Below are 8,768 nucleotides of genomic sequence, written 5' to 3' on the forward strand. Positions count from 1 at the left end.
CAAGACAACTAACCAATTGAATTAAGATCGAAAGCTTTCTAGTAAGATCAAGAGAAAAGAAAGAAGAAGAAGAATGAAAACTAAGAAGAATCCCTGCTAAAAGTGTAGAAAAGTAAATTTATAGAGAGTAGTTTCCAAAAGTGCCAAGCTTCTCTATAGTTCAAAACTACTCCTATATATACTACTCCTCTTGATCTTCTAGTGAGTTCTTCAAGTCTTGGATGTGGGCTTTGGATCTTGGGTTGAAGCAGTTCTCATCTTTAGTGGGCCCAACTTGCAGAGAAATATGAATTAGGCTTTGGGTATTTAGTAAGATTTAACGTTGATTGCCATTGTGGGTTCGAGAACGTTAGTGGCATTCACTTTTTCCACTAATGTTCCAACCTCATATATCCACGTTAAATCCAACGTTAGTGGTCTTAACGTGACCACTAATGTTGCTTTCTCACAATTTGGCCAACGTTATTGGGACTCACTTTTCCCAATAACATTGGCTTGTACCCCTTCGCGAACGTTAATGGGAATCACTTTTCCCATTAACGTTGCTTAGTGCCCCTTTGTTCCTACGTTAGAGTCCACGTTAGTATAGCTAACGTGACTCTTAACATAGGTGTGATCCACCTTCGAGAGCGTTAGTGACACTCACCTTTGTCACTAACGCTCCAAATGCCACATTCTCTACGTTGGAACTCACGTTAACTAAGTTAACGTGGCTCTTAACGTAGTAGTGATGCCATCATCCAACGTTAGTGACAAAAGTGAGTGTCACTAACGTTGCCTCTTTGATCTCAACTCCACGTTAACTTTCACGTTAATAGTCTTAATGTGAAAGTTAACGTAGGCAATGCTAGTTGGTCCAACGTTAGTGACAAAAGTGAGTGTCACTAACGTTGGCTTTTGTTTTCCTCTTCCACGTTAGAGTTCACGTTAACTAAGTTAACGTGACTCTTAACGTGGATCATTGCCAAGTTCTCCAACGTTAGTGGTGTTCACATTTTCTCTTAACGTTGGAGTTTCTTTTTCTTCTACGTTAACTACCACGTTAACTTAGTTAACATGGCAAGTAACGTGAGCTTTGGATGGCTTCGCAGGCGTTATTGGTGATCACTTTTCTCATTAACGTTGCAAGCTTTACCATTCCACGTTAGTGTTCACGTTAACTAGGTTAACATGAATACTAACGTGGTTCTTCCTTGCTTCCTTTGCCCTGAAAACAAGCAATTAAAGTACATCAAAACTCTAGCAAAAGTCATGAGATTATGTATCATCAATTTATCATGCAATTCTAGCAAAATACTCATGAAATTATGCAAAGTTCACAAAAGTTGCTTGAATCAAGGTGTAAGTGTAATTTCATCCAAAACTTGCCTTATTCACTAAGAAAATGCATGAAACTACCCTAAAACAGTAAAGAAAAGGTTAGTGAAACTGGCCTAGATGTCCTGGCATCAGGCTATTCTGAAAAAAGAAAGTTTTTTTTGAAAAAAATTGGTGAGAAATTAAATTTTAAGTGGAAACTCTATTGCAGCATTTTTTTAGGGTGTCAAATAATAAAAAGATACGGGCACGCTTTAAAAATATGATCGTTTGAAAACAAACTAGTCACGCTTCAAAAGCATTCATGTTTTTCTATATGGTCATGCTTTTTAAGCGTGATACAAAAAAACGTTGCTAAATCTCTAATCAATGATCACCCTCGTAAAAGTGTTGCTGTTGACCTCTTTTGGCCATGCTTTTAAAATTTGGCAAGAAAAATGTGTGCTAACAGGCCTTTTTTCTTGTAGTGTACTATGATAATTTTATCCCAAAAAAGAGATGATTTGAGAATAAAAGGATGGTTTTAAAAATAATTTTAATGTTAAGGGTAATTTTGAATAAAAAAAACGTTAAGAGCAAATTTAATTTTGACTCTAAATCATATATACCAAAATAATACTTATTTGTTTTCTTTAAATATATAAACACTCCCTTAATTTAACTAGAGTTCTAGACTTTATTGGTTTAGTATGAAAATATATGAATTGATAATAAAATTTCTTTATTTGTTTAAATATCAGCTAAAAACAAACTGTTAAAATTTTCTAGTATCTTTTTCTTAATTTATTTAAAAAAAAAATAAATAAAATGAGTCAACTCTCTTAACTCGTCAAACCACATTTTCTTGGCTCGTCGAATCCGCAGCTGATTCTAATTAGAGGAACTTATATACAATGAGAACTGCTTATAATATTAAGTAAATAATAAGCACTTGTTTTGCTTATTTGTATGTTTATATAGAATTATGTTAATTAATAATTAAGAAACAAGTAAGGAAATTCCAAAATACGCTTTACAGGTTTGCTGTAGTCTCTCGGGAAACAAGAATAATTCATATTCTTATCAGCTTTGTCATGGTTATTGAAAAAAAGTTAACAACGTCAAATCATGTTCTCCAATATTTATCTTACAGATATGGGTGAACTATATCCCTCATCACCTCCATTCGTTTACTCCGTATGATTTTGTCCTAGACTACTCTAAAGTATGATTTTCCACTATTGGTTGTAGTCTAGGCGGCATTCTAAATGTGCCATTCAATTTGTCTTGTTCATCTTAGCTTTAACCCATCTTAATTTCAAAAACTTTTACTTCTTGATGTAATTTTTGAAATTAAATTAAGCCCGTCTAATTTTAATATGATTGGAACCTGTTTATGGAGAAGTTATTGAGTTCTAAGTTTTCATTTGGGCGTATGTAGTATAGAGAGGAACGGGGGTATTATTTTTAGAAGATTATTGGAGGGATTGATTTATTGGCACTCCAAGAAGCAAACTACCATTTTGTGTGATCTTCTGTCTAGGCTGAATATCATGTCTTGAGTTCAACAACTTGTGAATTACAATGGCAGCCTTATCTTCCAGCAAATGTCAAAATTCCCCTTTCTCGTTCCTCTATTATCCATTATCATAGCTATAGTACACTTGACATTGGCACCAACCAAATATTTCCTGAGAATGAACTAAGAGCTTTGATATACCTACCTTGTCATATCGTTTAAATCAGTACATACCTGTTGGGTTTGCTGAAAAAAGTGACTATGAAAATGGAGATAATCACTAGTTATCTACTAGAGATTGTGTGGAGGAATGCATAGTTATTAAAATCTGGTAAACGATCTGACTAAGTTACTATGTCATTGGGTTAATACTTAATAGTTCAATCGGTTGATTATTGGTCGAACCGTTTAATTCGATAATAATTAAATAAATATATAAAATTATAATACAGTTAAAATTCAAATAAATAAAATAAGAATTTAATTTTAATATACTTTTAGTATAAAATAATTTTACAAATATATTTAATTATGTAATATTACATTGATAAAAATAATTATTTTTTAGATTAATAATGTGAATGTTATAAAAAAAAATTATTATATTAAAATTAAATTATAAAATAAATAAATTCAATATTATTATTTAAAAATAAAAAAATATTTTACAATATTCAAGTTCAGATAAATTTACTTTAATATAGTATATAAAATTATTATTAGTCTTTAATATAACAAGTAGAAGTATCACTTTAAGAATGTATGTAACTGTTAGCCTAATTATTGTCTAGAGAGTTTTTGGTTTATTGTAAGAGCAAGGTCTAGAACTAAACAAGGTCCCAAGCTCGACACATGTTTGGGGATAACTTTTTGAATTAATTTAAAAGAATGTCTTCTACCGGGATCCAGCGGACCTTTTTGAATTAATTCAAAAGAATGTCTTCTACCACCGTGATCCAGCGCCCTGCTAATGTACCGTAGAGAGATATTCAAGTCTTTTTTGACAATAAATTAAAGTCAAACCAAATTGGCTCAAACCTAACAAAAATTAGTTTTATTAATAGAGTGTAAATACACGTTTTAACTATACATAAATATTTTTCCTTTTTTTTCCTCTTTCTTCCTCTTCTTTCTTCTACTTCTTTGCATTTTTCCTCCTCTTTCGTATTCCTTTTTCTTCTTTTTTGTGTTTTTCTTTTTTCTTCTTGGTGTTTCTTATTCTTGGTTTTATTCCTTTCAAAAAAGTAAGTCAAGAACAATTTTGAAAAAATGAGATAAAAAGGAAAAGATGAAGAAAAATGATGAAAAGAAAGAAAAAGAAGACAAAGTGAAAGATGAGGAGGAAAAATTCAAGTGAAACGAAACCAAATGAATTTAAATTAAACTAAGAAACGAAGAAATTTCTTAAGGAATAAAAAATTGGTCAATACTTAACAGCAACATTAAGTGAACCTTAGTTCATTCATAAATAAACTGAAATTAATTCAAATTTGAACAAAAACTAACTAAACAACCACACATGAACATATTCAGCAAATTCAAGCGAAAGGAAAAAACTAAATGAACCTAAATTAAATTAAGAAATGAACCAAAATTTCTTAAAAAATAAAAAATTTAACCAATACTTAACAGCAGTATCAAGTGAATCTCAGTTAATTCACAAATGAATCGAAATTAGTTCATATTTGAACAAAAACTAACTAATTAACCACACATGAATAAGTTCAGCAAATTCAAGAGAAACGAAACTAAATAAATAAATTAAACTAAGAAATTAACTGAATAAAAAAATTAGTCAATACTTAATAGCATCATCAAGTGAACATCAGTTAATTCACAAATGAACCGAAATTAGTTTAGATTTGAACAAGTAGTAAAAAAACTCAATCATCAACAAAAACACATCGAATTCATATCTGAATCCAAATGAACCTCAAATAAACTAAGAAATGAACCAAAATTATTTGAAAATGGCACTAGAGAAAATCATAACCAATAAAAATGTTAGCAAATTATTGATGTTGTTGGTGATAACGATAATGAAAGAGAAAGATAACGAAAAAGAAAAAAAAAAGACGCAGCATGAGGAGAAGAAGGAGGGGACGAGGAGAGAAGAAGAAGTAGCGTGAATTTGAAAGAAGAAGAAGAAAAAGAAGAAAGAAGCGACGGCAGTGAAGCCCATTTGAATTTAAAATACTTGGTTGGACTTAGTTAGGATTATGACTTTTATGTTGAGATTTATTCTAATTATAGAAATTATCAGAATTTTAATCCGAACCAATGTAGGATCTAATTTATTGGTTTTTCGATCGTTTATTAATAATTTTCTCACTTTAGGGAATCTTGATTCAATAATTAAATGAGAAAAGAAAAATAAAATAATAAAATAAGAAACTAAATCTAATTTGGATTAATTATCTGCACGTGAGATTCTACAAGCTAAATTCGTTGAAATTCAATGAGTCCTAATGCGGTGTGGGGCGAGACTATATCCAAGTCACACAAGAAACTGCATTTCTAATCAAAGATTCTTTTTTGCTAGCATTCTTCGTTTGAACTCTTTGAAGAGGGAGTTCTCCACCTTACCAATAGCGCTCCTTCGATTTGAGTTAGAAGGAACATAACCACACCCAGATCTTACAGGAGAGTTAGCATCTGCAGTAGGTTGAAGAGCCGACGAACTGGATGCGTTGCAGGAGGACAGACTGGATGTCACAGCCTATCGTGGTGACATGAGACAGGAGCTAGAGTAGATCCACTACGATCAGCGGAGGAGGAAAGGGAGGCTAGGAGGACGATGCACATGATTATGAAGACCCTTAGCTAGGATTTCACATTTGATTCATTTAGTACTATTATTTGACATTTTATACATTTAATATATTTAATTTGTATTATTGATATTTTAATAAAAATAATGTTTACTTTCTATTATGTTTAATGGTGATATAAATATTGATTCAGAAAGTAGGTTGTATGAATATTGTATATATTTAAATAAAAATAATTTTTTTTTAAAATGTTGATTATACATTACTATCAGATTTATAAAAGCAAAAATTCGATGGTTATTAATTATTTTAATTTTTAAAATTTAAATTTAGCTAATTATTATAGTCGAATTTATTGGGAAAAAAATCCGATCATACGCCTAGTTAAATTGGTGAATCCTAACTGTAGTTATTGTCAGATTATAAAATTCAAAGATAATGTTTATCTGTTGAAGATTTTTTTGGGAGATGGAGTTCGACAATAAAAGTAATTACAGTCAAATTTTATATAAGAATCCAACGCTAAATCCGGTGATTTTAATTGAATTTTGTGTAGTGACATGAACGGTAAAATGCAGGTTAGGATGACCATATTTATTTAACATGATTCCTACCACCAATATTAATGCATTACAACAAGTTCATTCTCATTTGAAAATTATATTTTGACAAATCCAATTTAAAGTACTTTGAAATTAGTTTCAAATTTTTTATTTTTAAAAGATTTGGTTGTAAACTTGTAATTCAATTGATTTGAGCCTTAAGAAATAAAAAGACTAATAATATGTTTTTTGATATTAACTTAAAGAGAAGGGTTTAGATATGGAGGTGGTGGTGATGACCCAAAATAATGATTTGTTTTCTGATAGTGGCTATCTGACGAAGGTGAAGGATTGTGAAGAGAATAAAAAATAATAAGTTAAAATATTAAATAAAATCCAATTCAATTGTCACTAATTATGCTATATATACCTTAAAATTAGTTACCAAAATCAATTAGTAGTATAAAATACATGCTATTTAAACAGATTTTAATGACTAATTTTAGTGTATAAATAATATTTTTAATTGTCACTATCATACTATCCAAACATAAAATTTCATTTCTAAATCAATTCAATTCTTATTTTATATAATATATTTCAAATATAATAACTGATTCACAGTTTAATTTATTTCAGTTCAATGAATTCGAATGAATTTAATTCCCAAAGTTCTCTTCCTGAAAATGCTTAATGCACCCTTATAGTATATGTTATTTTGTATATCCCTTGATTTTCTTGACAGATACAATTTTTTTTTTTGACAGATACAATTATTAAAGATTTATCATACATCGAAATATTCTTAAACATATGTACTGATTTAACGAATATATGATTGTTTAGTTCGTGTGGCCGGTGTTAGCAGACAAGAAGCAAAGAAATAACAGTTAAAAAGAAAAAAAAGAAAAGAAAAGAAGACTAGTGATAATAACGAATCAGTCTATTGTTATTAGTGGCCACATTTGGTAAATTGGTAGACATATAGAGATTAGATAACGAGAAAGGCAAAGTGGATTAGGAACCAATAATCAAAAAACGTTTGAAAAAGTCTAGGGGACCAGCAACTTTGTTAAATTCTGGCCAGCATGTAACCAACAAAGAAAAGTGAGCCATTGGATGAAATCTCACATCAATCTCACACCATTAAAACCATCATTGATGACTATTTGATGGCTACAAATCACAAAAGTTGCTGGCCCTAGCATTTCTCAAAACGTTTTATTGTGAAAAGGGAGAGTATTATCGTCAAGACTCAAGATGCAAATTGGCTGTGAGATGGAGTTACTCGAGTGGCATAGTATTTACTGATGAATTCTGAGGCTTTTCTGTCGATGCCGGGCTCTGCAACCCAATGGGCTCTGTCTTCGTCGCTTGTGAAGATTCTTGCGCCGCCATTTTCATCGTCGTAAGCAGCGCTTCCACTTGAGAAACAAGCCTTGAATACAATAATAAAATAATAAAATATCCTATTTATACTAGACTAGCTACTAGGGTTTACAAAAGTAAGTAATTGATGCAGAAATCCACTTCTGGGGCCGACTTGATGTGTGCTTGGACTGAGCTTGAGCTTTACACGTGGAGAGGCTTCTTTTGGAGTTGAACTCCAAGTTGTAACGTATTTTTGGCGTTCAACTCTGGTTCGTGACGTGTTTCTGGCGTTTGACTCCAGAATACAGCATGAAAGTGGCGTTGAGCGCCAGTTTGCGTCGTCTAATCTCGAATAAAGTATGGACTCTTATATATTGCTGGAAAGCTCTGGATGTCTACTTTCCAACGTCGTTGAGAGCGCGCCATTTGGAGTTCTGTAGCTCCAGAAAATCCATTTCGAGTGCAGGGAGGTCAGAATCCAACAACATCAGCAGTCCTTTGACAGCCTTTTATCAGAGTTTTGCTCAGGTCCCTCAATTTCAGCCAGAAAATACTTGAAATCACAGAAAAACACACAAACTCATAGTAAAGTCTAGAAATGTGAATTTTACATAAAAACTAATATAAACATCCCTAAAAGTAGTTAGATCTTACTAAAAACTACCTAAAAATAATGCCAAAAAGCGTATAAATTATCTGCTCATCACAACACCAAACTTAAATTGTTGCTTGTCCCTAAGCAACTAAAAATCAAATAGGATAAAAAGAAGAGAATATAATATAAATCCCAAAATATCAATGAATATTAGTTCTAATTAGATGAGCGGGACTTGTAGCTTTTTGCTTCTGAATAGTTTTGGCATCTCACTTTTTCCTTTGAAGTTTAGAATGATTGACATCTCTAGGAACTTAGAATTTCAGATAGTGTTATTGATTCTCCTAGTTAAGTATGTTGATTCTTGAACACAGCTACTTTTATGAGTCTTGGCCGTGGCCCTAAGCACTTTGTTTTCCAGTATTACCACCGGATACATAAATGCCACAGACACATGACTGGGTGAACCTTTTCAGATTGTGACTCAGCTTTGCTAAAGTCCCCAGTTAGAGGTGTCCAGGGTTCTTAAGCACACTCTTTTTGCTTTGGATCACGACTTTAACCACTCGGTCTCAAGTTTTTCACTTGGACCTGCATGCCACAAGCACATGGTTAGGGACAGCTTGATTTAGCCGCTTAGGCCTGGATTTTATTTCCTTGGGCCCTCCTATCCA

This window comes from Arachis duranensis, chromosome 3 (assembly GCF_000817695.3).
Source record: "Arachis duranensis cultivar V14167 chromosome 3, aradu.V14167.gnm2.J7QH, whole genome shotgun sequence".
Taxonomy (NCBI): domain Eukaryota; kingdom Viridiplantae; phylum Streptophyta; class Magnoliopsida; order Fabales; family Fabaceae; genus Arachis; species Arachis duranensis.